At 42.5% G+C, this 27,730-nt stretch overlaps 1 long non-coding RNA gene across 1 annotated transcript; it reads left to right on the top strand.

Annotated features, from left to right (window-relative positions):
* Window positions 1-263: 263 nt before the first annotated feature.
* On the top strand, window positions 264-25,676 carry LOC122464608. The gene is made up of 3 exons (XR_006288803.1): window positions 264-336; window positions 23,472-23,524; window positions 23,992-25,676. It is a non-coding gene; the product is annotated as an uncharacterized LOC122464608 (long non-coding RNA).
* The last annotated feature ends 2,054 nt before the right edge of the window (window positions 25,677-27,730 follow it).

Here is a 27,730-nt window from a genome sequence, read left to right as displayed (position 1 = left end):
AATCTAACAAAAAATCTCTACTTGCAAAAATAGGCCCTCAAACCTGCTAGGCTTGTTAGTCATTAACAGTATGGAAAGCTGTAACTTCAAGGTTTTTTTCCCCTCTGTTTGGACTTGTGATGGGGAATACAAACCTCACACTGGGCAAGAAGGGGTTAAGGAGCTGCTCTGGCCTCAGCCAGCCCCACCCCAACACACCTGCAGGGGATGTACAGACTAGGAGGGGATTTAAAAGGCAGCAGAACAGCTTACTTGAAAGCTAGAGGATCTGTATCCTTCCTCAAGGCAGGGAAATAGCCACTCTGGCTCTAGAAAGAGCAGGAAAAGCACAGATAAGTGAGCCTCACCCAGACCACAGGAATGTCCCTTTGTAAGAAGAGTAGACTGCTTGCTGAGCCATTTCGCAGCTGGAAGAAAGAGGCCAGAATCTGCTGCAGGAGAGACCTTCTTTAACCCATTCTCAGCTACTAAGAGTCAGCAGGAGTGGAAGAGAAGGACTTCAGGCAGTGGAGACCATGAGAGGGGCGTTCCCTCCTGGGCTGAAGAGAAGAAATGCTGAGTTACAGGGGATTGTCCCTGCTATAATAATTAGATAGTATAAAATGATATTCAACAGCTATTATTTGTTGGTTTTAAGTCTAAACTCCCACCCCCCCAAAAAATGTTGTCTATCCTCTCTTCAGAGAATGCCCAGTGCCACCTTTGTACAATTGCCTTTTTTTCAGGTGGTGGGGGAAGGAGGCTGCTGGAATGAAGTTTACAAACACTTTTTGCAGTGTTCCTCAGCTCATCTTGGGAACATGTTCTGATTTCAGGGAGAGTGGTGGCTTATTTCCTATTCTCCAGAGCTTTACCATGGGGCGACTGTTGCTTGTTCAGATACTTTGTTGATGGATTTATTTCTCTGGTACCGGATCTGCTGTTTTTGGTGTGTTCTGGCAGGATTATATAGGGGCTTGGCTCATCCTGAGCTCTTTGTGAAGAACCTTGAGCATGTCGCAAGCTGGAAAAAATCCTGCTGTCTGGTATTCTGGGAAGCTAGGTAAACTTTGTGTGTAACAAAAGAAACCTTTAACAAATGTTGAAGGTTACTGAGGCCTTGTAGTTCTAGGCAATGTCTGCATCTCCGTTGCCTTTCTTTCTACAGTATAAACAGGTTGAGCCTACCCCCATGTGGCTCTTTTGGAGTGTTGCAAGCAGTTTATTTGTTGTCAGCTGTTACAACTACTGCTCCTGCAGAAGAAGGGGATTCAGATAATGGAATGGGAAAAGAGGAGCGATGTGTAACAGCATGGAATTACTCACCAATAATAGTTTGTTCTAGTCCTTTCTTCCCCACCCCATATTTTCCTCTTGATGTACGCTTTCTAGCGTGACTGGCTTTTCGTGAGGAGTGGTTTGGGAAATCATTTGGTTGAGAGAGGTAGGACTCTGCCATCGTTTATAGATGGTTATTTCTAAAGCCCTCTATGATCTCACATGGATGCAATCGCTACAAGACTCTTGTACGTGGGCCTCAATTCTACAGACACTTATGGGTTTTTTAATTTTACTGAGCTGAATGATACTAGGCAAAATTAAGCATATGCTTAAGTGTTTGCAGGATCAGAGCATTAATTATCCCATCTTCAGATATGATACTTTTCTTTTTTGGGCCTGTTATAGTTCTTGTTTCCTTAGAAAATCCACTAACCCCCATATTCTCTATGCTAAACTATACGTTGCTGCTTGTCCATTAAGCTGATTTGTCACAATGACTGTCTCAAGATTGCAATAACGTAAGAACCCATGAACCTTACTACTGGTGTAGCAAAAAATACATATCAAGCAGTGCTGGGAGCAGAGGTGGATTATGGTTTTGTGGGACCCAGGGCTAGAGCAAGTGGGGCCCCTCCCTATCCCTTCCACCTGTCATCCATCTCCCTTCTGCCTGCACCGCCCCCCCCCCCCCCCCCGCCTCCCCAGCACTCCTGCTGCGGAAATGAGGTCAGAGTGCAGGAGAGCCCATTTTTCCAGGGGCCCTGATTGGCCCAGTGGTTAATCTGCCACTAGCTCGGAGAGTGCCCCACCACCCAATTAAGAGTTTTGATATATATCCTCAAACTTGGACACTTATCTGAACCTATACAGCCACCTCTCTACTAAACACAACCTCTAGCAGTTCTCGTCTTGTTGAGAGAGAAGCTTTAGCCACCTTCCACAGTGTGAGTTGGAGCAGCCAGGAAGCCATCTCCTCCCTCAGGCTGTCCCACACAGACCCCATTCTTTCTTGCCCCAGTCCACCCCACCTTTGATTGTGGAAATTAGCAGGGACAGAAGCACCATGGGGTGGAGCAGTTAGGCATTCTAGTTTGATTCCTTCCTCAGGATGCTTCCTGCAAGGTGTGTACAGAATGTACAGCCCAGAGACAGAAGCAGAACAGTGGGTGTTTTTTTTGTTTGTTTGTTTTTAAGCCAGGCTTAGAACAGCAAGCAGACCTCCCTCCTAAACTCCAGAGCGTTAAATATCCAATGTCTGATACATACAGGCGCGCGCACACACACACACACACACACAAACCAACAACTAATTGAGCTACATACTGCATAAGTAAACAAAGAAATTTTGTTTTAGTTATCCCTATTTTTTAAGTACTTGGGAGAGGGGGCATGGATCAGTACTCATTGCCTGTCAGTACCCAGGTTGGGGAAGCTAGTGATCCAATGATAGGACCAAATTCGGTGATTAATCCTGGTCACGTGCCACCTGGGGCATGTTGCGCATATGCTAAGGATACTTGGGAGGTGCTCAGATACTGCAGTGATGCAGTTGAAGGGAGTCAAGGGCAATTCTAAGCTAGAGCGTAACACTCAGTGAGATGCATGGACATTCCCATCCCCCCTCTGCATTTTTAGCCCCTCCTGAAGTTGTTTTCTCTGGACCTTTCTGTTTCTCTCCATAACACCAGCTCACCCCTTTGTTTTCATAGTGTCTGCTACTTCGGCATTTTGACTAACATTGAGTCAGAGCCTTCAGGAGGGATTTTTGTTTGTTGTTGTTTTGTTTTTTTGCTTGAAACAATTGGAGTTCCAGGAACACACTTTATCCTTTTTCAGATACCGTATGAGGCAGTGTTTCCAGCTCTTGCAATCTTATTGCAAGACCGTTGTAACATTTGGTGTTTTTCCCAAAGCTCTGCCTCCTGGAATCATATAATTACATGAGAATCTCAGCTTTCAACTTTTTTAAACAAGTAAATTTCTAGCTCTCTGGTGGCAGGGAAGTTTGAAAATGCACCATAAAGGTTCAAAAGCCAGAAGGCAAATAAAAAGAATCCCAAATTTATTTTTTTTCCTCATAATTTTGCGGCCTGGACTCATGATTTTGGAATGCTTTGGATTGACTATACACACCAGTGAATAAACACCAAAAGGCATTTTAAACGAAGTCCAATTACATTTCTACCCTAGATGGCAGTATTGCTCTTCCCTTTTGCTCTTCCCAAAAAAAGTGCAGTATCATACACTCTAACAAACAACTTAGCACTAATTTTTGGTTTGAGATATAACTGAACATAATGTAGTATAAAGTAATTTCTATAAAATTAGAATACTTTGTCTAATGAAGCATCATTTTTAATAGTCTTAATACCCTAACAGCATTATTGAACAGATATATAATCAATTACAGCATCGGAGGAAACAAAGAGGTTATATTCAAAGTTGCATGGATTTAACTTTAGGTGTGATTTTTAAAGTGGTTTAATTAAACCTGTGCAACTTTGATTCTAGACAAGGCTATAGTGCTTGGAACATTAAGGAGGTTTATCTTTTGTACTGCCTTCTCTTTTATAAGAGCATTTGTGTCTGGTCAGAATATTTGGTCTAGTAGTGTAAAAATGTTACCATTAGTCATTTTAAACAGCAGCACAGGAAAATAAAGTAATGAAGTTTGTTTTGTGACATGTTTGTCTTGGTAAATCCTGTATTACAACATTCTAGTTTATATCTTTTTTTTATATATTTTTTTTATTTTTCTCCCCTCAACATCTTTAGTAACACTGACTCTATATTTGACTGTACTGATTGTAGCTAGTGTGGGCAGGGGTCTGCCTTTGATAACTCACAAAAATGGCAGTGTGCAGATTCCTGGAGGAAGTTGGACTGAATGATGATTCTGGGGCCCACAAAGGTGCACATGCTGGATTAGTAGCTACATCACCTTTTGAAGATGGTGCAGTGTGCTCGATGTTCTTGCTTAGCCATGTCAGTTCACGGGGTAGCTTCCCCATGGCCTCCTCCGCAACTCCTATATATTTTGCCAAATGTACATGGTTTTTCTGCAGGGGAGAGAGGAAATGATTTCATTCAAACAGAATCTGGAATGTCAGTCCATTGGAGCATTTCATTGGTAACATCCTATGCTCTTCAAAGAAGCGTTTCAAGGCTCTGGATTATGATTGTGGCAAACCTCTCTATTGAGCTTCTTGTAAGTGGGCTATGACTAAGACAAATTACTTACAATATCTTGGCTACTATTCCTTTTGCCGAGCTTTTTGCGTAGGTCAGATCTATACTTTAGAAGTTTTGGCAGCATAACTGGTTAAGGGTGTGTGTTTTTTTTTTTTATGTATATAATGTTTACACCATAGCTGTGCCAGCAAAAGCCATAAGATAGATGCAGTTATGCTGGCAAAAAATGCACTTTTGCTGGTATAGCTAATTTTGCTCAGGGGACTGGAATAAGCAGTACCAGTAAATACCCTCTTTTGCCACTATACCTGTATCTACACTGTGGGGGGGGTACTGTTATAGGTATACCGTCAAACTTCTAAGTGTAGACAAGGCCTTAGTAAGAGGTCTTTCTCCAGCAGAAAGAACATGACCATTATGCACTTGCAGTTGATTGTTGTATCATGCCCATGGCTGCTGTTGCACCCCTTGGCTTGAAGTGGTTTCCATCACATACAGGTTTAAGGTCAATGGCTCTCAGCACCCCCACTTAACAGATTGTTCCAGTGCCCCTGATCATGCTTCCTTGGCTGCTTGCTCACTGTCAAAGACAAGTGTCTAGCCTATGTATAGGGCTTGGTGAATTTTTTTGATCAACTGTTTCAGTTCGTCCTCTGTTTCCCATTCTTGGCTGGGAAATGCCAGTGAACAAAGTGCCTGCAGGCAGTAATTTCCTGTTGCATACTTTCTGTCACCCTGTAAAGAATCATTCATGATGAGCTTCCTGGGCACCTGGTGCAATTCAACTTGTCTCATTAACAGCCAGTCATACCCTTCAGCTTCTTGTCGTCTTTTCCTCTTGTAATTCAAGTTTTCCTGTTGGTACTTGGATGTTAATAGAGGTGATCAAGTCCACGGAGGCATATGGCACAAATGCTTCAGTGCTGGCACAAAGGAGGAGCAGAGAGTTGTTGTTTGGAGCTGTGATAAATGAAGGGGGCAGGGTGTTAGCTCCCTTTTATGGACGGACAGCCAGCCACTAGCTATAAAATCCCTCTTTGCAGCTGTTCTCTAATTGCTCTACTTGTAAAGGGTTAAAAAGTCTCACTGCTATGCATAGGTAAAAGGAAGTGAGTGGGCACCTGGCCAAAAGAACCGATGAGAAGGCTAGTACTCTTTAAAATTGAAAAGACTCCCCTTTGTCTGTCCTTCCGGGGAGAGGCAGACAGGGCAGCAGCTATGCTGTAAGAAGCTTGGGCCAGATATGAAAAAATCATCAGTATCATACCTAGAAACTACTTAATTAAAACCCCAGGTATGTAAGTAGATCAGGAAATGTCTAGGAAGACACAATTAGGTTTATCCCTTTTATTTTGTTATGGTTTGTGGATTCCTCTGAGCTAACCTCAGCTGCTTTTGTTTTGCTTGTAACCTTTAAGCTGGACCTCAAGAAACCTATTCTTGGTGCTTACAACTTTTAGTTCTTTTAAAATCTAGCAGTAGCCAGAGTTCCCAAATGCATTTTGTTTTTATTAACATTTACCCTTTTGAAGAACAGAATTGGATTTTTGTGTCATAAGAGGTTTGTGCATGTGTTTGTTTAGCTGGTGGGAACAGCTGATTTCCCCCCCCCCTTTTTTTTCCCCCTCATCTCTTCCCTGGGAGGGTGAAAGGGCTTGAGGGTACCCCACAAGAAGGAATTCCCAAGTGCATCTTCCTGGACCTCAAAGGGGTTCTGCACTTGGGGGGTGGCGGCATCTACCAATCCAAGGTCAGAGAAAAGCTATAACCTTGGGAGTTTAATACTGGCCACTCCAGGCCTGTATTCTTTTTAGAATCCTTGTGGGCCCCCACCTTCCGCACTCCAAGTGCCAGAGTGGGGAATTAGCCTTGACAGGAGCATTATATAGGTTGTCTAACTGCTTTGCATGGCACTTATACCCTAGAGCAAAACGTCAACCAACCTGTGAGTGGTCATGGTGACATCTAAACAGACGAGCATGAATGGAAGCAGACAAGGGATGCTGTATGCGCAACAGTTAGGAGTGCCCAGGACAAGATTATTAGCTGTGAATGTCAAAATGACCATTTGTCCTGAGAAGCTGCTTCAGAGCTTAATAGGAGGTCCATCACTGATCCAGCTCTTTCAGCTCCTTCTCTCAGTCACAAAAGGCTTGTGCAAAGCTAGCCACTAAGTCTGAACCTCCATGCCAAGCCCCTGTGGCTGGAAGGAATCCTCTTCCGCCGGCTCTGACACGGTGGCAAAATTGCTCCATGTGCACTACTGCAGGGGCCCCTGATGATCCTGCACTCCCACTCTACGGGAGGGACAGGCTGATGGATCTACACAGCAGATCATCTACCCCTGCAGCCCTGTTCCTTTCCCATCTCCTCCTGTCCTCCCCTTAAATCCCACAGCACAGGACCTGCAGGCAGCCCTGATGGAGGTGAATTCTCTGATAGGCAGATAGTGAGCCTGCCCTCCATCCAGGCTCCCAAATCTATCCCCTCTCCCCTCCCTGCTTACATAGTGAAAAATCCCCAGGCCTGCTGGTGAAGGAGGCAGGGTTGTCTTTGGGTTTTCATAAGCAAATTAGATTTTCAGTATCCATTTAGGGTCCAAAGAGACATTCTGCCTCTCATCTCCTCCTTCTCTTCCCCCTCAGTAAAAGAGCTCTTTACATGCACAGAATCTTGGAAATGGTTGGAGTCAATGCATTACATCTAGCTACAGTATGGTGCTCACTGTCTCACCAGCAACATAGTGGGAACTTCTTACTTTCTTTCAAGTGCTTCTTTCTGACCTTTGTCTGCCATAAGGTGGAGTTAGACTAATCTCAGAGACCAGAAAGGCAATCAGAGCTCTCACTCTATTGAAAGTCACTGCCCAGAAGAAAAAGCCAAGTGTCCATTTGAGTAGATTCAATAAATTCCTTTGGCACAGGCTAGTTTTTCCTGGCTGCTCCTGTTTCCCCTCTAGCATTACCCTATTGTCCATGTCACTAGAACCTGAGTAGAACTGGTAAAACAGGATTTTCTAAGAGCAGTTAAAATTCTCAAATAGCCCATTTCTTACAGTTCGATGGGTGAGAGGAATTTCATAACTTCAGACATGAATTGATACTGGAAGTCCTCAGTTTAAGTAAAACAAAATCATAATTTTAATTTACCAAATTACAAAATAAAACCTCATTAGCACAGATAAATTGATCCAGACAAAGGAAATTCTGTCTTGGTTTAGGAGGTTGCAAATTCCATTGACTTCAATGGGTATTGCATCTGCTTGTGTGTCAGCTGAATTTGGGGTGATTTTTATAACAGTATTCCAAGTCAGTGGAGGTTGCCATATTTTGGTACATTCCTTAACAGCCTTGAAATAAAGATGATGTGTTTACTGACATCAGTTAGATTTTGCAGATCAGCAAAAATTGAGAAGATAATGGGTTTTTTCCCTCCCACTCATTCTATTCCAGAATGAAACTTCTAGTATCCTACCTATTCAAAATTTGTTAGGGGAAGGATTTTTTTTTTAAAATCTTGTTTCATATGATCTGTGAAGAGCCTGCCAAATCTTGTTTTGTGGTTTGTCTAAAGGAAACTGAAGGGATGTAGCCTCGTGCTGAGTGAAATTTGAACTGAACCTCTGATCTTTTCAAAAAAGCTGCTAAAAGTTTGAATGCTAAATAGAACTGTGTGTGAACTTCTTGGGGCTACCCAGTTGGGCAAAAGTCTCTTGAGAAAGCAGGTACTTTCTGCTTCTGCTCAGGCAGAGAACAGTTATTCTTCCATTTATTTCTGCACTCATGCTTTTAGTTGAGTATGCTATGAAGTGTGTGTGGGTGTTGGGGGGAGGAAATGGAGAAAAATGTTAGTTGAACTTTGACTTCTAACAAAGTTCAGCTCAAGTTTTGGGTGTAAGAATGAGAACCTCTCTGAACTATCTGAGCCAGTTCATAATTATATAATGTGCTGGAACTGATCATTGTTGCAGGGTGAGATTTTCAGCTGTCCTTAGTGTTTGACTTACATAACTACCATTGAAGTCAAGGCACCTAAAGCCATATTTAGGCATCTAAATGAATTGCCTGGTTTTTAAAGATGCTGATCATTGATGTTAATGTGAGCTGCAGGTGGTCAGCCACCTCTGAAAATCAGGTCACTGAGGTGCATAACTTCTGACACCCACGTTTAAATCTTTTAGCCTTGCTAAAGTTTTTCTGTCTCATTTCTGGCTCACTGTGAACATATGATCTGTTCACCTGAAGTGTCTAAGGGCTTGTCCTCATGGCACAGTTAGCTCAAGGTATAACTCAAGTTTTTCCCTTAACCTGACTCCCATCCATCCACAATCTCTAGCTCAAGTTAAGTGGTGCTTTAAGCTTGAAGTAGCTGGCCTGTCAGGGCAGGAGCTGCTGAGGCTGAAACTAAGGTAGTGCGGTGGGGGGTGCAGTAGCTAGTTACACCAAGTGACTGGATGAGCTGTTGTATCTTGAGTATTGTTTCACAGTGTGATCACTCTCACTAGGCTGACTCAGTGGAGTAACTCCAGCGTACTCACTCGTTACCCGTTGCAGTGAAGGCAAGACCTACGAGTTGAACTGGGATACAGATGATTGGCAGGCTATAGCTCTACTAGTGAGCTAGACCAAATTCTAAAGGCTAAGGGTGACCTCCTCACTCCTGCTCTGGCCTCTTTTGCCATTCTGGCCCTTTTACTCAGCATAAAGGGGCCCTAATCTCTTCTTCTGGCTATCGGAAGACTTCCCCCCAGCTGAAATTACATAAGACAGCCATAAAATTGCTCTTTGAGGACCCTGTGCAAGCCCCAGTGTAGGGAGTGTGCCGGCAGTAGGAGGACGCTGTCTGGGACGGTCTGTCTGGAGATTCTGGGCAGCAATATGGCCCATAGGGCAGCCCCTGGCTTTCTAAATTACACTGAGTCTTATCCAGTCCCAGAACAGTCCAGAATTGGGAGGGCACAATGTTGACTTAAATCTTCCTTAGCCCCCATCCCTTTGGGCTGTGAGTTCTGTGCCACACCTCCTAGAAGTGCAGTATGGAATCTCACCAACTTTGTAAAAGCAAAACTAAGCTTTTGTTCAGCTGAGAAGCACCCTTTCATGCAGTCTCTGCCTCTTTTTTTCTTTTAAATAGTAGGACTAATGAGCAGAATTGGGTTTCTGTATTAAGAGATTTTATAGGCAATATCTGATGTGCCCAAAATCTTTATTTTAACAATCAAGTAATTTCACTTCTTACCTTTCTCTCAAAAGTCTACAAATCTGAGCTCACCAAAACACACTGGTTACGTCTACCTAAATATGGCTTATCCTTGCAACTTTGTATGCAAAGTAATCTAAATGAAATGCATTAGAAATCTTGCTAATTGTTTCCCTATGCCCATCACAACGGCTGAAGAGTTAAAACTGCTAATGATCTTTCCAACAGCCCTAGCGATTTTTCAACTGTTCAGCGAAGCCATTCATCAACATAACCCAGACTGCTTGAGCAACATTTACTAGCAATTAACCTACAGTTATGGGAACTATTTCTTCTCCTGAATACACTATCTTAATCTGCTCACCCAATTATTCTAAATAAAAGTTATAAGCAAACAAAGCTTTTGTTAATTGGACAGGATATAAAATGAAAGTTCTCAGACCTACCTGGACTGCTTAATACCTAACTAATGACATTTTAAGATGAAAAAGTTTCATATTAAATCCTTCTCCAGACACTTCTTTATTAAGTGAGCTCTTTAGCTGCAATCTATGAAGATACCTATCCCATAAGTCCTGGTTTTAGGCACCACTGAGACCCACAACTCCTATAGGGTTCAGCAGCAGCCAAGCAGGTGCCTAAACTCACTTGGAACATCTGTTTTTGCCTCTGAGCATGAGCACTGCTGCCTCACTCTAGACATCCAGGTGCCTATCTCCTATCTAAACCCCACAAACTGTTCACAAACTGGGGAAAACAGGCATTTGGTTGCCTACATTGCATGAGGGGGCCCAATCTGGTAGGAGTGCTGGGAGGCTAATTACTGGATCAGGCCTCTCAAGAGAGGTCACACAACAGCTGGGGGAGGACCTCCTCCCTTAACCTTTAGCCTGGCAGTTAGGGTAATCTCCTGAGGGGGGAGTAGGGATCTGAACAGGGACCTGCCACCTTTCAGGAGGGTGCTCCAACCACGGTGCTATGGGATATTCTGATGTTGGGCTTCTTCAACCTCTCCTATTGAAGTTTTCCACTTTAGTTAAGTAACTGAATAATTAAATATGATTGGGACAGTGCAAAAGCTAGAATGACTCTACAGCCCAGTGGTTAAGGTGCTCTCCTGAGAGGTGGCAAATCCTGTTCCCCTTCAGGAGGGGGATTAGATGAGAACCATATCCCCTAGGCTAGAGATTATAAGGGAGGCCCTCCCTTGTCCCCAGCTGTTTGGTGGAGTTAAGTGACCTCTGAATACAGCTACTAGATCAGGCCCCACACACAGGGCTGGCCTTACCATGAGGCGAACTGAGGCAGCTGCCTCAGGTGCCAGACTGTGGCGGGAGGGGCGCCACTAGGACCCAGAGTGTAGAAAATTATGTCTGCTGCTGGTGCATATGTATTCTCTCTGCTCTAGATGCACAGAGATGGTGGAGTGCTGTGCGGGAGGAAGGAGGGCACAAGAGACATAAGTGGCAGGCAGGAATAAAGGTGAGAGGGAATAACAGAAAGCAGCAGGAGCTGCAGAGAGGAGGAGGAGCCTCTTATGTACCTCTCTAGCACCCCCAGGGGCCTGGACTGATTGATTAGCACCAGCTTCTCAGGGAGCTTCCTGTTTCCTGCTGCTTCCCTGAACCCACTTGAGGAGAACAGGCAGTCAGCTGAAGTAGTAGGAGCCAGTTAGGCCCTTAAGACGCTGATATCTTCCCTCGCTCAGGGCCTGCTATCGGCCTGCTTATTTGTCCCCTTCAACTGAGTGTTGAGAGCCACTATAGCTGGCACATAACAGCAATCATGAGTGAAAGAAGAAAACACCCCTCTGGGGCAGCATTCAGAAAAAGAAAGCAAGCAAAGGAAGCTTTTCTATCTAAGCAGGAAGGAGCTCTCCTGAGATACATAGACACAAATGTTCACGGTGAGCCTTCCGGCCCCAGTGAGGATGTGAGTGGTGAGGAGATGCCTGATCGTCCAGTTAGTCAGAGTGCAGGTGACCTGGCAGCTACTGCAGCATCCATATCTCCATCTCAAATGGATGTAACCATGCACGTTCCTGAAGAAAAGTGTAGATCAGAGAAGAGTGTGGTGGAGGCACAAGAAACAGCTGCTGCTGAGTTTAGTTCCTTAAGTCTAGATGATCCAGGACTATGGACCCACTTGAGCAGTAGCCTGACTTGCTTGTACTGCATGGGCCACAGCAAGTGAAAAACTTCATCTTCCTCAAAGATAAGGAAAATAGAAGTTTCCATCCAACACATTACTGGCGTGAAATCCCAATGGTGCCAAAGTGGAGAGGCCATGGCTTATGTATTCAAAAACCCAGAATGCTGCACACTGTTTTTGTTGCAAACTCTTCCAGTCTAATGTTCCAGCCACATTGGGTTCTACAGGAACAAAGGACTGGAAAAATCTGGCTAGAAATCTGGCATACCATGAGAAGGCAGCAAATCACCAGAGAGCATTCCATAGGTGGAAAGAGCTTAAGATGAGACTAAGGTTAAAGGCCACCATAGATGATCAGCATTAAGAGAAGATTGGATCAGAGTCTCTTTACTGGCAAAATGTTCTGAAAAGGCTCATTGCCATTGTGAGAATACTTGCTACCCAAAACCTAGCACTGCGTGGCACTTCAGAGCAGCTGTATGAGCCAAACAATGGAAACTTCCTTAAAATTGTGGAACTGATGGCTGAGTTTGATGCTGTACTCCAGGAGCATCTAAGAGTCACTACCCAAGAAATGTGTACACACCACTACCTTGGAAAAACTATTCAAAATGAGATCATACAGTCACTGACAACAAAAGTCAAACACAAGATTGTGGCAGATCTGAAGTCAGCAAGATATTACTCTGTTATTCTGGACTGCACACCTGACATCAGCCGTACAGAACAAATGACTTTGATGGTGCATTGTGTAACAACAGAACCTAGTGAAAATGTCCCCGCAATGGTGACTGTCAGAGCATTTTCTAGAATTTATTGACATTGCCATGCCAGCTCCTATAGTATCAAATGTGCTTCTTAAAAAGCTGGAAGATACAGGAATTGCAATAGCCCTGACCTCTCATGTCAGCTACAATAATGGTGCCAACATGAGAGGAAAGAACAGAGGAGTGCAGACACAGATCCAAGAGTTAAACCCTTGAGCTTTTTTTTGGTCCTATGCAGTTTTCATTCATTGAACTTGGTCAGTGATGCAGCGTTGGGGCTTATTCCTTCACCCACTTACTTCCCTGGTCCTTCTCGCATGAACAGAGAGCAACAATACCCGAAGTCCAAAGGTGCAAGCAATTTGATGTTTATTGGGGTGAACTTCCAGCAAGCATGATTCCAGTTTCCTTCCTTAGTGTCCCCCTTCCCAGCTCTGACACCACAGAGCCTTACACCTGTGTCCCTGTTCCCATTCCTGCCCTTAGCCAAACATGATTCCCATTTCCCCTCCCCATACCCACTAACTTCCTGATTGACTGCAGATTATATAGTAAAACTTGAGGTCTGCTTAGCTATACCTTAACCAATCATTTTACTGAAATTTAACCAACCAATCCTAACATATTGTAATATGATTATGTAACCATTTATATCCCACCACCTTAATTAGTTTACACCCAGCAAAATTAATTATACAGCAGACAGAAATAATCACAGAACCAGACAGAGATTATACGACAAACAATGGCAAAGTGGGAACTATAATGACAAAACAATACAGAAGTGAGGATTTCACATCCCAGCTATTGATAAGTGAGTTCTTGCCAGACAGGATGCTATCAAACTAGTTTCCTTTTAAATCTTCTAGGCACTTCCCTTTCTCTGGAGGGGATAGGCACTATCAGGGCAGGATTGTATTCCTAATAGCCCAATAGCACCTTATTTCAATGTGACTAGTTTGGAATGTGAGGAGGTGACCAGTCGCTTCCCAGCTTATGGCTGCCTCTGTTGCTTAGCCAAAGGCCTTAGCCTAAGCACAGGGCCTCAGACTGTCACAGTAAGAGAAGGACCTTACACTGGCAGACAGTGATTTTGATTCTTTCTTTTATACCTCTAACTAGCCAAGTGATAAGAATACATTTAAATTCTTAAAGTATAGGCCTTTACAGACAGGCCTGAATATCTATATTCTAACATACAGCATCAGCTTCTAGTGAGGCTGCTGAATTTTTTAATGTAATTCAAAGCATCTGTGGTCCCCCCCCCCCCCCCCCACCCCCACATCAACTCATTGATGGCAAATTTTTAAGCAACATCTGGCAACATCCTCTCTGACACTGAAACCACTGAGTGCCACACGATAGGAACATCGAGTGGAGGCGATAAAGCCTATCAAACACCAAACTCGGAAGATAGATGATGCCATAGTTGCCATTATGGAGTATAATGCTATGACAGGAACTGTTCGTGGGAGAACAGTGGCAGAGGGAAATGGAATCACCAGAAACATACATAACTTCAAATTTCTGTGTGCCTTAGTATTGTGGCATGACATACTGTTTGAAATAAAAGTTGTAAGCAAGAGACTCCAAGGTGTTGATCTTGATATATCTGGAGCAATGGAACAACTGGACAAAGCAAAATTGTACCTACAGTCTTACCGGTCAGATGAGGGATTTCAAAATGTTCTGAAGAGTGCACAGAAGTTGGTAGAGAAACTTCACACTGAAGCTATTTTTCCCACCCATTCAAGAATACAAGAGTCACCGAAGAAGACATTTTGATTACGAGGCACAGGATAATCCCATAAGAGACCCTAAACAACAATTCAAAGTTGAATTCTTTAACCAGGTGCTAGATTGTGCAATACAACCAGTTGAACGTTTCATGCAGCTCAAGGAACACAGCAGTATATTTGGGATGTTGTAAGATATTCCAAAACTCCTCACTATACCTGAAGACCTACACGAGCCATGCAGGGCACTAGAGACAGTGACATGTGCGATATTGATGCAAGTGATTTAGGTGATGAACTGAAAACCCTTTCAAGATACATTTCAGCAGGATCAACTCCAAAGGCTGTTCTGGAATATATGTGCATAAATAAGATGACCACTCTCTCTTTCCAAATGCTTTTGTTGCTCTGCACACACTTCTAATTTCCTGTAACAGTTGCCAGTGGAGAATGCAGCTTCTCCAAGCTGAAGTTAATAAAAACACACATCTAAGCTCCACAATGACACAGGAGAGGCTGGTCGGCCTTGCAACCATCTCAATAGAGCATGAGCTGGCCCAGACTGTGGACCTTCAGGAAGCAGTTCAAATCTTTGCAATCAAGAATGCACGGAAAGCACCACTTTGATTCATCAAACAGATGATAATGCCTGTGCTTACTATGCAGACAAGAAAAGTTACATTTGCTGTTCAGGCATTTGAAAGTTGTGTTACTTAAAATTTTTGAACAAGGCATTTTAAGTTCTCCTTTATTGGGGTAGGTAGCAGAGCAGTACCATGAGAGGAGTAGAACAGGAAGAAGGCAGAATTGAGACCTTTCAGAGTTTTGGCCCAAGCATGGGGGCATCATTTGAGCTCCCTGCTTCAGGTGCCAAAATGTTGTGGGCTGGCCCTGCCCACACACAACTTAGCTGGGAAAGCATCTCTCTTCCCCTGGTTCATAGATATTCATAGAATCTCAGGGTTGGAAGGGACCTCAGGAGGTCATCTAGTCCAACCCCCTGCTCAAACCAGGACCAATCCCCAGTTTTTGCCCTAGATCCCTAAATGGCCCCCTCAGGCATTGAACTCACAACCCAGGGTTTAGCAGGCTAATGCTCAACTCGCAAGCAGGGCTAGGCCCCTCCGTGCAGCCCAGGGTTAGATGCATATTTCTGTGAGGGGGGGGGGGAGGGCAGAATTTAGCAGGGCTCCCAGGGCTCAATCAACAGGGCTGTTTAACTGTGGTGTAGATGTCAGGGCTCGAGCTGGGGCCTGGGCTCTAGGACTCTGCCAGGGGGGAGGGTTCTAGAGCCCAGGCCGCAGCCTGAGCTAGAATACCTACACCGCCGTTAACAGCCCTGCAGCCCCAGCCCGAGTCAGCTGGCATGGGCCACCCATGTGTGTCTAACTGCAGTGTAGCCAGACCCTAAGAGTTTTTACCACCATGTCATATAACCGTGATCAGAGAGGCAAGGCCGTCCCTAGCTATTTTGACGTCCTATGCAGCGCCCCTCCCTATGTGGGGCCCCAGGCCTCTGCGTGGGGGATGGGGGGATGGCCCCAGGCCTCCATGGGGGACGGGGGCTGGCCACTTCCTTTGGGAAGTGGAGCGACCCAGCCCCAGCCTGCTCCACTTCCCTGGCTCTCAGCCAGTGAATGCTGGGAGGCGGTTCCCCCCTCCCCCCCGCCCCCCAAACCTGGGAGCCAGGGGAGCAGAGCAGGCTGGGGCCGGATCACTCCACTTCCCACAGGCAGACTGAGAAGCTAGACCTTTTAGTTATAACAAAACAAGTTAAAATATAGAAAAACAAGTCTACACAGGTTTGAGGCCTCATCCCCCATAATTAATATTAAGACTTGTTTAAATGGTGCCTGCAGAACATACTCAGGCACATAAAGGCCATTTACAGAAAAATGCGATCATGGTGATTTGGCCCATTTGTATTGTCTTTTCATTTATTAGTTGCCTAAACCGTATAAAGCAGTGCTTTTTCCAGTCCTCAGTGGCAGGTATGTGTACAAATGGCAGGTACTGATGAAATGTTTACTGAAAAGATTAGCTTGTCAATGAGGCAAAGGATGGCTATTGATCCCTCTTCTATGTTTGTCAACCTGTAACCTGTTTAAGAAATGGCCTACAGCAATGAAATCCAATCAACCACTCTCTGCAGCTCCACTTTTCTTGGAATACAGAGAGGGGATTCAATCGCAATAAAGGAAATGAACCACTTATCATATAAATGAGGCTCAGGCAATTAACAGGTTACAGATTCCAACTGGTGAGGATCCTTATTAAAATACAGGATTTAAAGAGGGTATTCTGCACACCTGAACCTTTCAATTGCCTTTCTGCAGAGAGCAGTTGTGACAACATTCATTACACATTGAGTTAAAGTTAATGTTACTGAGAACAATGTTCTCTTTACATATCCAGACCCCTGATGCTAACTTTGTGAAAGGAGATGGTTTTTGGAGAGAGTGTAGTAGGAGTCCTCAGTAATTCTTAACAATACTCATCTGTCACATACCATCCTTAGAAAATTCTGAAAAGAGTCTTTTCCTTTGCCTTGCCTAGACCTAACTTTCCAGTTTGCACTGGTGTTCATTTTTTCTTTCTGAAGCACCATGTTCTGTGATGGAAGGCACTACTGTTTAAAATGTAATGCATCAAAAGAGTACGAGACGAGTGGCCTTCTGGTGCATCAAGATTTTGTATGATAACTATAATTAAGAGGGGAGAATTTGGTGAACCAATTGACTCAGAGGATTGGTAATGAGATATAAAGCCTTTTATCCTGGCTTCAAATCTAGTCCAGAAGAGTAGTGAGAATGGCAGTTATTACCATTTGATAGCTGTCTGATTATATGAAATGAGTTGGTGACTACAATCCAGTGTTGAGCTAACATATATTCTTGTCACCCATACTCCACAGTGAGCACACTCATTAGTATGCCAAGAAGTGCAGCCATGAACTGAGTTCACTTGGAGGTTTAAGCACTCTCACCTGCAAAAGTGATCCACACAGGTCAGGGTTTATTTGGGTCAATAGGGTTATGAGAGGAAACTTGCTCTGCAACTGCCTGTGCTGAATCTGTTTGGTGGAATTATTCAATTTTTATACTGGATATTGTTTTACAAGTGCTATAGCCTCAAGACTGAGACTGGCAGTAAAGTCTATATTAATAAGCAAAGAATTACAGAGAATTTCTCAGCACTAGTTGCAGTTACAGATTCACAAATCACTATTCTTCTGATGGCCACAATTAGAAATCCCAGCTTCTGACGACCGTTATAAAATCTTTTCAGGATGGAGTTATCCTTTTGGAAATGTTGCACATGCTTGAACTGTATTTATTTTTATTTTTTTTAATAAAGACAAAATAGTTATTGCCTATGAGAGACAACATCAGTAAACCTCTATATTAATTCTCTGAAGAGTTTTCCAGAGAGATGGCACACTTAGTTGCACTATTAATTCTGGAGCATCTCTAGTAAAAAAGACTAGACAATGAGAGGACTTGCAGAGCAGGTACTATGGAAATAACATCAAAAAGTCAAGATGAATCCAGTCTGAGTCACTAGACCATTCTGAAAACCAGACAGGTAATCTTAAGGAGCCTTTCCATTTTAAGGAAAATAATGGAGAATGGACTGGTGTGTTCCCACCTTCTGGAGCAGGAATATGTTGGCTGCAGCATTCAAGATCTCCTAGAGTTTGAGTTTTAGAAAGACTGTAAGAAAAGGAATTCAACTAGTTGAGTTGAGAAGTGATATTGGCATGAATAAGGGTTTCTACATATAAACAGCAGATTTCTGGGGGATGAGAGGGAAGAATTTGTGGAAAGGAAGACTAAGAAAAATCTTTTCAGACAAAGATGATTTAAAGATTTCTGGCCTTGGAAGTAAAGTATACATTTTAATGAATCGGGGTGAGGGATTGCAGAGTCAAAGACATTGGTCAGAGAGAGATTTTCATCCTTTGTGGTGGTTTAGGAAATCTGTCTGTACAATATATGAGTTCAGCATGAGATTCTGAACACTGTCTGTTTCTTTATTGGGCTGCAATTGGGGTGCAGCCTCTTGTCATCTTTTTGTTTTACCTCCATGTTGGACCAAAATGCCAGGTGCTGACAATAGGGGGTTGTTAAATTGGAGTGTTCCTCTATTCAAATACAAACATCCTAGACAAGATACTGGCTCTCATCTAGGAGAATTTGTCACGGAAGAATTTACCTGGCAACAAAGTCGGCTGGTAGGGGGTCTACCTAAGGAGGCTGATCTGGGAGTCAACTGACAGAGGCACTGGCAGGTTATAAAAAGGCAGGAGCTGCTCTTTGGCCTCTGGCCATTTTTACCAGCTCAAGCAGAGAAGCTGCTACAGCAGTTCAAGGCTGGGGGGAACCTTGTGTACCTGAATTCAGACGGTCTCCCAAGGGAACAGTGAGCTAGAGTGAGGGGTATTGATTCAGGATGCTTACTATACATTATATAATCTGTGTTCTCTGTGTATTTCTTGTGTTTAAGGGAAGATCAATGGTGTTTTTAGAACCCTGTGCAAAGTAAATCTGTGTGCAATAGGGGCTATACCTACCACATGCCCCTTGAAAAGGTAAACTTGTAGACCCAGGACACCCATGCAGCTGGACATCTGGGAGATGGGTGGGTGTGTGTGTGTGTGCGTGTGCGCGCTAATGGAGTCTGAGGTGGTCAGCACTGTTAACAGGGGCTAGGCAGTTAGACTGCAAGGTCACAGGTCTCAGAAGGGGTGTCAGATAAAGGATCTGCACCAAGAGTGTGCGTAGGGTCCCCAAGAGGAGTAGTGCTTGGATTTTGTTCAGGCTCCAGAGGCTTAAAGCACATGGGATCCAGCGGCTGATCCTTTCACAGTAATCTGGTGAGTGGCCAAGAGGGTCACTTAACAGGATCTATGACATCCATGAATAGCAAAAGTCCACCTGCATTCCAGATGAATTCATATCACATGATCTATTTTTCTGAGTGGAAAGAATTTCATAAAGAGGTATTAACATTAAGCAGGAATGTTCCATACGAGAATAGCTATGCATAAGTAATTTCCTCTTGAAATCTAGTGCTGCTTCACAAGGGAGTTTAGAGTCACGGTTGTGGTTCATCAAGATAAAGAGTACTATTACATAAATCCTAGAATATCAGGGTTAAAAGGGACCTCAGGAGGTCATCTAGTCTAACCCCCTACTCAAAGCAGGACCAGTCCCCAATTTTTGCCCCAGATCCTAAATGGCCCCCTCAAGGATTGAACTCAGAACCCTGGGTTTAGCAGGCCAATACTCAAACCACTGAGCTATCCCTCCCCCCAGTCCTGAACCCTAAGGCTGGTTCATTGTCCAGAAGTCTTAAACACAATAACCAGATGCAAAAAATGAATGAATGGAAAAGTCAAGACCCTCATTAGAGTTAAATATTTGAAGAGTTTCTTAGTTACCTATCTATATAGGGTGGTATGTTAGCACCACTGTTTCCTCTAAGCTGTGCGCGGGTGCGCACACACATGGTGAAACACCGCACGCATAAAAATTTGCACAGAAGCACAACACTTTACACAGTAGAAATTTTTTGCACACAGGGCCTGTCAAAAATTAGAGGGAATATTGTTTGGAACCCATTCCCATAGTATCTGAGCCACTGCCTCCAGGGTGAGGCGTCCAGTCAGTGGTAAACTACTGGAGAATTGCATGATGGGTTCCTTCTCTTCTCACTATAGCATCTCCCCACGAGAGCAAATGGCTGCTTGGCTGATTATTAGGGATTAGCCACAGAAGGGCAAATATTAAGTATGGACATATTATATTGTGCTTCCACCTCAACCTGATGTCCCCAGTGCCTTTCTCCAATATTAATCTTCTCAGTGCATGGAACATTTTTGCCATACATAACCTCTTATTACTTCCTGCCATTTAGAACGACAAATACTCAAACGCTCTTCTGGAACATTTCCAAATGAAACCTCAGTCATTACGTTAACCTTTTCCTTTATAGAGCAGAAGGAAATTAGCCATTGGCATATCCAGAATTATGTAGAAAATTATATAAAAACACAATTAGATGAAGTCTTGTCTTTTTCAACAATGGAAAGAGTTAAATAAAAATGTTTAAAATCCTACAGTGCCTCATTAAAAACTCTCATTTTCTGTATTTTCCAGCAAAATAAGCCATCAGTGTTAGATTCTATAATTGACACCATTGCTTAGGGAACAAACCTATGAATCTTATTAGAGGCAAATTCATTACTTTAAGTCCACCCTTAGGATGCAGAGCTCATAAAAGAAACCTCTGGAGGGTTCCGCTTAGGGGATGAGATTATTTCAGGCTGCAAATCTACAGATTTGCTGTAATTAACCTGAACTAATTATTGTCAGGCAATGGGTGAGACACCCTGGATAAAAGTCCCTGACTAGTTTTGTGGTCTACTGGGTTTTCACGAAGAGAGCTTTTCACTAAACAAAGAAAGTGCTGAAAGCACAATTTCAGGTATTGTTAAAGCAAAACAAACCCTTCCACCAGGAGAGTATAGTAAACGTTTTAAATGCACCAGGCACAAATTGAAACACAAGTTAACATTTTTACTAGCAATCCTGCTATAAAATTCTTTGTTTGGATACAGACCACAGTTTGTAAAACTATAATTAGGGTGAGGGTTGTTTTTGTTTTTTGTTTTGAAAGCTCTTTTTGCTGGCCTAGTCTGCTCCTTTCTAAGTAGATGGGCATTTTACTAGTGAATTCAGTGGGGGCGAAGTCCAGACAGTGCTGAAAGTGTGGGATTTTTTCACAAACCTAAGGGCTTTTCTAAACGCAAGTTGTAAAGCTTTAACTATACCAATTTTTTTTTTTTTTTTAAAAAAAGAGTACTTGTGGCACCTTAGAGACTAAAAAATTTATTTGGGCATAAGCTTTCGTGGGATAAAACCCACTTCATCGGATGCCCAAATAAATTTGTTAGCTTCTAAATTGCCACAAGTACTCCTCGCATGTGTGTTTGTGCTACAGACTAACATGGCTACCACTCTGAAACCTATACCAATATAGTTAAAGTATCGCCATCCCCGAGCATGGACCAAGTCCGAGGTCTGGTCGACACTTAAAACTTACAAAGGTATAGCTATGTCTGTCAGGGGTGTGAAAAAACACACCCCCACCCCAGTGACAGGACTATGCCGACAATACTCTTGTCAGCACATCTGCAGCTACACTGGGGGGGTATTTCTGTCGCTATAGCTAATGTTGCACAGGAAGCTGGTGCTCCTACACCAACCGACCTGTGCCTTTTGTCAGTGTAACACTGTGTCTACACTAGGGAGCTGAGCCAGCACAGGCTCTGTATTGTAGACTTGCCACAGTGGTATAAATGCCCTTATGGGAAAGGAGAATAGCTATGCTGGTATGAGACACCTCTATCCCCATCTAACTGCAGCCACACTAGGGAGTCGTAGCGGGGTAACCATTTTGTTTAAAAAAAAAAAAAAAAAATCACCTCCCTAACCAAAATAGCTACAATGGTAGAGACTAAAGAGGTCTCTTCTTTAGTTCAGAATTACCATCTTTATTCTCTTTTTCCGTTAGAAACATGAACCTTACCTTCATTTTCTTTTTCCTGTTTATTCAATGGGTTATTCATGGTTGAAAATTTTTACTGTTAATTATTGTGGATTTTGCTGGTATTGTGTTCCCACACGTCTAGTATTTTTTTTTTATAATTTCACATTTGGTTTTCTCTCCATACCTTTCAACCTGCCGAGGTCCAAACATGGCATGCAATGTGTGACAAAGACCCAAAATTAGGGGCACAAAAATATACTCATGCAGGGAACTTAGAATGATGTGTGATTCCTTCCTTTAGTATCAATACCTCTTTTTATAACTTCAGTTTGTTTAAAAAAAATAAAAAGATTTCTGATTTAAATAATCAACAATAAAAGTCAGGAGACAGCATTGTAACTAAAATGAGTGACATCCCAGGGAGGAAGGATGGCCAACGGTTAGGACACTGGTTTACTGGTCTATTGCAGACCTTGGGTAAGTTAATTAGTCTCTCTGGGCCTCAGTTCTCCATATGTAAAATGGGAATACTAATACTTCACAGGGGTGTTTGAGAGTAACTGAGGCTCTCAGATATTATGGTAATAGGGCCCATGTCAGATCCCTTAAAATGAGACACTGGAGAGGTAAATCCCTATTTTACATCTGCTGTGTAAAAACTCCCTTGCATATTATATTTCTTCATTGTATCCTCTGTCACAGATGTTCCCTTTTGTTCATCCATAACATTTTACTTATATCACTACTTGACTTCTCTTCTTTCACTCCACATTCAATGCCCACTAACTTCTCACTATGTCTTTCTATGTTTCCAGCTTATTTCTCTCCCAAACCTTCTAGGTTCTCTAGTCCCTGCCAAGATTTAATAACTTCCTCCCACAGACTGCTGAGCACTTAATGGTGTCCTCATTATGGCTGCAGCGCAGGAACTGCAAGTCTGAGGAGTATGTCATGGAATGTCCAGAAGTCTTTTTATTTCTAGTCCCTTTTCTTATCAGTCATCCCTCCTCCTTACTCAACTCTCTTAGGAATTCACCATCTAGTCAGTCATAATGATGCATCTCCACCACCTTTCAACCTACTGGTGGCATAAAATGGGTTGTCACAATTCTCCGTACCCCACCACTTTCCGTTCAGATTGCTTTGCTTAATTTCCAATCCATTACTGAGAAATCCCTGCCAATATGTTGCTTCCTGCTTGAGGAGGAAACCAGTTCTCTTTTACTACCTGAGAAGTGCCATGGTAGCTTAGACCTCTTTCTTGTCCTCTGGGCTCTTCATTCTTAGCTATTTCCTTTTGGCCTGCCGAGGCAGTTTCAGTGACACAAAGGTGCTCTTTACCCAGTGGCACATAGTGCTGTATAATCCTTGAAATGTGGTTTGGAAACACGTGAGCTCACAAGTGTGAGCTTCTGTTAATGGCTTAAAAAAAAACAACACTTTTTTGCTCCAGTCAGAAGGCTTCTGGCGGGCAGTCTTTATCCTAGAGTTCCCATTACAGGTGGAACTGTAGGGGAAGACTAGTAGGGTTCACAAACAAGGTGTAAACATCATGATTAGATATACATGGGGTGAAATGAAATTATATTAACCATGTACATTTATTTTACAGCTTGTTAAGATTTTGGAGGCCATTTTATAAATCAAATCATGAAAAGCATAGATGTAAGTATTCAAATTGTAAATCAGTAGAGAAATGATATTTTCCACTAATTTGAATGTTTACATGTAACATTCCATAGCAAAATAGCACGAATTCTGAAGCAGTACAAATATTTGTCTACAGTATTTAGTCTAGGGATTTTCTTTCTTAGTGCATAGCATGATGGGGTTGGGAACCCCAGGTACTACCTCAATACAAATAATAAATTATAATACATATCAGACTGCAGCAGCTCCCCCTCATTCAATCTAAACTTAGCTCTGTACTAATGCTGTAACAATTAAAAGTGTGTTCTATTTCCACAAGTAACTATCTCCTTTCTGCATCCGATGAAGTGAGCTGTAGCTCACGAAAGCTTATGCTCAAATAAATTTGTTAGCCTCTAAGGTGCCACAAGTACTCCTTTTCTTTTTGCGGATACAGACTAACACGGCTGTTACTCTGAAACCTATCTCCTTTCTGTTAACAGTGCTGTCAAATCTTCCTGTCATGATCCGTGGATGAACAAAAGAACCACTCGTTCGTTGATATTCCACTTGTGTGCACCAGGTGGCAGTGCTATCACCAGTTTGTACATATTTTCCATTGAACTGTGCATACTCCATCAGATTAGCTCATCCTGGGTGCTTGAGCCCACTCATCAGCAAATATAATGTCCTCTATATTGCACTAATATATTGTCCTTCTGTTTTGTCTTTTGGGCACTTATTGTGGATGGCACTTGTTTGTTTACGGCCTTTGTGAAGGAGGAGGTTGGTTACTAGCTGTGGCTCATCCATTCGCTGTCTGGTGTTCTGGAACTTTTGCAATTACTGTTTATAGTTATTCATTTCATGTGTGCGACACTTTAATGCCAGGAGAAGCCAAGAAGCCCTCAGGCTCCCCTGCTCCTGCAACTCCAATCACTGTCCCAGGAATGCTCATGGAATAACTTGGTTTACTTCTGTTCTTCAGCACAGTGTGTTGCAGGCCTCTCTTCAAACACTTGTCACAGCCCTATGTCCCTGCTACGTAATAATACACAGAAAGGAATTCAGGAGACATTGGAGCAACTAAAGAAACAGCAGCACTCCCCAATATTGGGAATTAGCTCCCCACAGATGGACAGTGGTCATCAGCCATTCCTGTCTTCCTTCCTCCATTGCAGAAAAGAATTAAAAACCAACCAACCAGCAAAGGCTCATTCAACAGGCTCCTTGTGGATAAAATATCCTGTCTTTTGAGAGACACTGTTTTACTAGTTTGCTCTAGCAATGAGAGTTTGAAAAACTAGAAAAATATGGCTGCTCTAGGCTAACAGCTGGTTCCCATAGTACCATGGCTTAGGTCAGACAAAGGGCACATATGAAAAACAGCTAATGTTCAAGGGTATCCCTACAGCAAGCAAAGGGGACACAACTTCCACCTAAACATAGCAGAAAAGCAGTTACACCAAGTAGAGTGAGGATACCAAAAAAAAAACAACCCCAAAACATTTGAAAATACAATCACTGAATGAGACCCTGATAAATATAGGTTTTCTAGGCAAGCAGAATGAAGTAATCCGTATGCAGAAGGGGTTTGTTCAAAACTCAATATTACCTTAAGGGCAGATTTTCCAAGGCACAAATGACAGACATCTAATATTCCACAGACTTTCAATGGCATTTAGGTGCCTAACTGCTACCTGTGCCTTGGAAAATCTCCTAAGTATTGTGGGCATCTTTAAACCAAATTTACAAAACATACTTCCATTAAAAAGCAAATTTTTTTTTGCTAGATTAATTGAATACCATAGAATTTATGGAAACCCTCGTATTGCACTTCTCAATAGGGAGGATTGTGAAAAATGTGCCTTTATATTCATCTGAGGAGCTGAACAGTATCTTATTGCAGTTAGACTGAAACAGGGAGTTTTAGTAGCTTCTCTCTCAACTTCCCTGGGCAAGGCTCTCCTTTCTGTAGAGAGCTCTTCCGAATCTTGCTTTGCCTTGAATTCCCTTTGGATTGAGCTTTTCTAACGGTTCAACAATGTACCCAATAAAAAGTCCCTCAGTCACACTGCGTGGTCTAGTTGTCTTTTCATGTAACCACCAGCCTTTGCTTCTCATTCTGAACAGTACTGATTTTAACAGAATGGGATTTGTATGTACCCCATCTTTTGTTGGTGTTCCGTCTCACTACATCGGAAGCAAGATTTCCCCCAGCAAGGTGTAAGTGCTAGGAGTTCTTCTAAGTATTCCCTCATTCCAGCCTTCATATTATCACTCCATAGCCCTTTCGTTCTTGCCCTGGATGAGTTGAGGGTAGTATTTCAGACTCGGCTCAATTCAGTACAGCCAAGAGAAAATATGCTGCTACAGATCCATCAGGCAAACTCAAACTTGCAGCAGTTGTGTAATAGAAACTGACCTAAATCACCATATCATCCAACGCTGGATGAGACCCTAGGCTAGCAAGAAGCAAATCCTTTGTAACTTGGATATATTCAATTCGCAACAGTGGCAGGAAAAATTAGGGGGAAAAGTGAAAGGTAAAAGTGCTAAAGATTATATAACCCAAATATGTTTAACAGTTTACTCGCGCATACAAGCTCTTCTGTAATGTTTTCTGGCATCAGAGAATCACAGATGTAAGAGATGCAAAATCCATAACACGTCCACTGGTTCATCTGCCTGGCTCTGTGGGTCAAATTGTGGCATTGAACCACTGACCCAAGCTACCAGGAGCTGCATTTTAGGGAATTACAATCCCTCCCTGAGCAGCTCAGTGTGGAGGGACACTGCACAGATTGCACCCTGCTTTATTTATGTCCGGCATTAAAAATAAATAACAGCTAACTGAGAACTGGAAAGCCTAATTATAGCATGATAAAGCTGCAGTTTTCATGCATCGCCACTGTATGCCACTACAGACTAATTACTACTGTAGATCCCAGAGATGAGACATCGCTAAAGCAACCCCCCAAGAAACACTTAGTTAATATTAAATTGTAATCCTATTACCTCTAGATGTGTTCAATGCTATTAATCTCTCAAACAGTTTCCAAGTCAGCAATTTTAAAATAGATTATCTGAAAACTGTAATACCATTAGCTTCTTTGTATGTTTACACCATTTATATGCACAGTGGGTGATATTGGTGTAATATATTAATATTTTCAGTATCTTAGTTCTTAAAATATTAAATATGCACTGTAAAATTCACCATAAAAAGCACCAGGGACCGAACATAATATTAACACAACCTGTGCCATTCATACTAAAGGTAAAAAGGAAAAACAAATAAGAGTGACGATTAATATAAAGTAATTATTCCATATTCTTCCCTTGTAAAAGCTCCCCATTAGACTGGCACACAGTTACTGTGTGATTGATATAACTGAGTCAATAGAAAAACAATACCTCTGTTGTGATACATTTGTTTAATTCTTGATATTCCCAATCTATATTTATACTCTGAAAGATATAACTCTTAAAGTTTCTGTGTGATATTTTTGCAAGAGCTGGGTCTTCCTACCCAGAGGCCTCTATCAACCACCAGGCTGAGGCAAAGAATTTAAACACTTGCCTAAGTTTATTCTGATAGCACTTAAGCATGTGCTTATTGTTAAGCAAATGGTTATATATTTTCTGAATCAGAATCTTAGCCATGTCTGCATTCCTCCCGCTTTCTCCTTGTGGTCTCAAGTCTACAACAATATCTTGCTTTACTCTTTTTGCCTTATTTTTCTATTCAATCTTGCCTGTTTGATTTCAAAGCTGATTATTTACAGCTTCCGCATTTGTTCCTTCCCATTCTCTTGCTTCCTTACTTTCTTGTATTGTATCTGTTTTCATGTTCAATATTTACTTTTCTAGAGCTTGACTCTGCACTCCTTACTCAGAAAAAGCTCCCAAGGAAGTCATTTGGAGTTTTGCCTCAGTCAGAAGTCATTGATCACCTCCACTGAGTAGTGTGTAAGAAGAAAGCTTGTACAAAATTATTTCATTGACCAAATCTCTGGTTTCTAGATATGTTAAGATATTTTGTGGAAATCCTAGGGAATGCTTCAATTCACTAGTGAAGGCAAATGGCAACTGAGTTGGAAGTATAGTGTAGCAGGTAATTCTGTAATAGATTACAGGGTGTTCAGTTTAAAATTTCCCAACAATCTGTCCTCTGCTCAGAGTTCTATGCAAACGGCACCATCTAGCCCATGGAAATTAGAGACTATTTTGAGTCGCATT

Source organism: Chelonia mydas, chromosome 2 (genome assembly GCF_015237465.2).
Source record: "Chelonia mydas isolate rCheMyd1 chromosome 2, rCheMyd1.pri.v2, whole genome shotgun sequence".
NCBI lineage: Eukaryota > Metazoa > Chordata > Testudines > Cheloniidae > Chelonia > Chelonia mydas.
The sequence above is the reverse complement of the archived record's forward strand: the minus strand, read 5'-3'. Positions and strand labels throughout refer to the sequence as shown.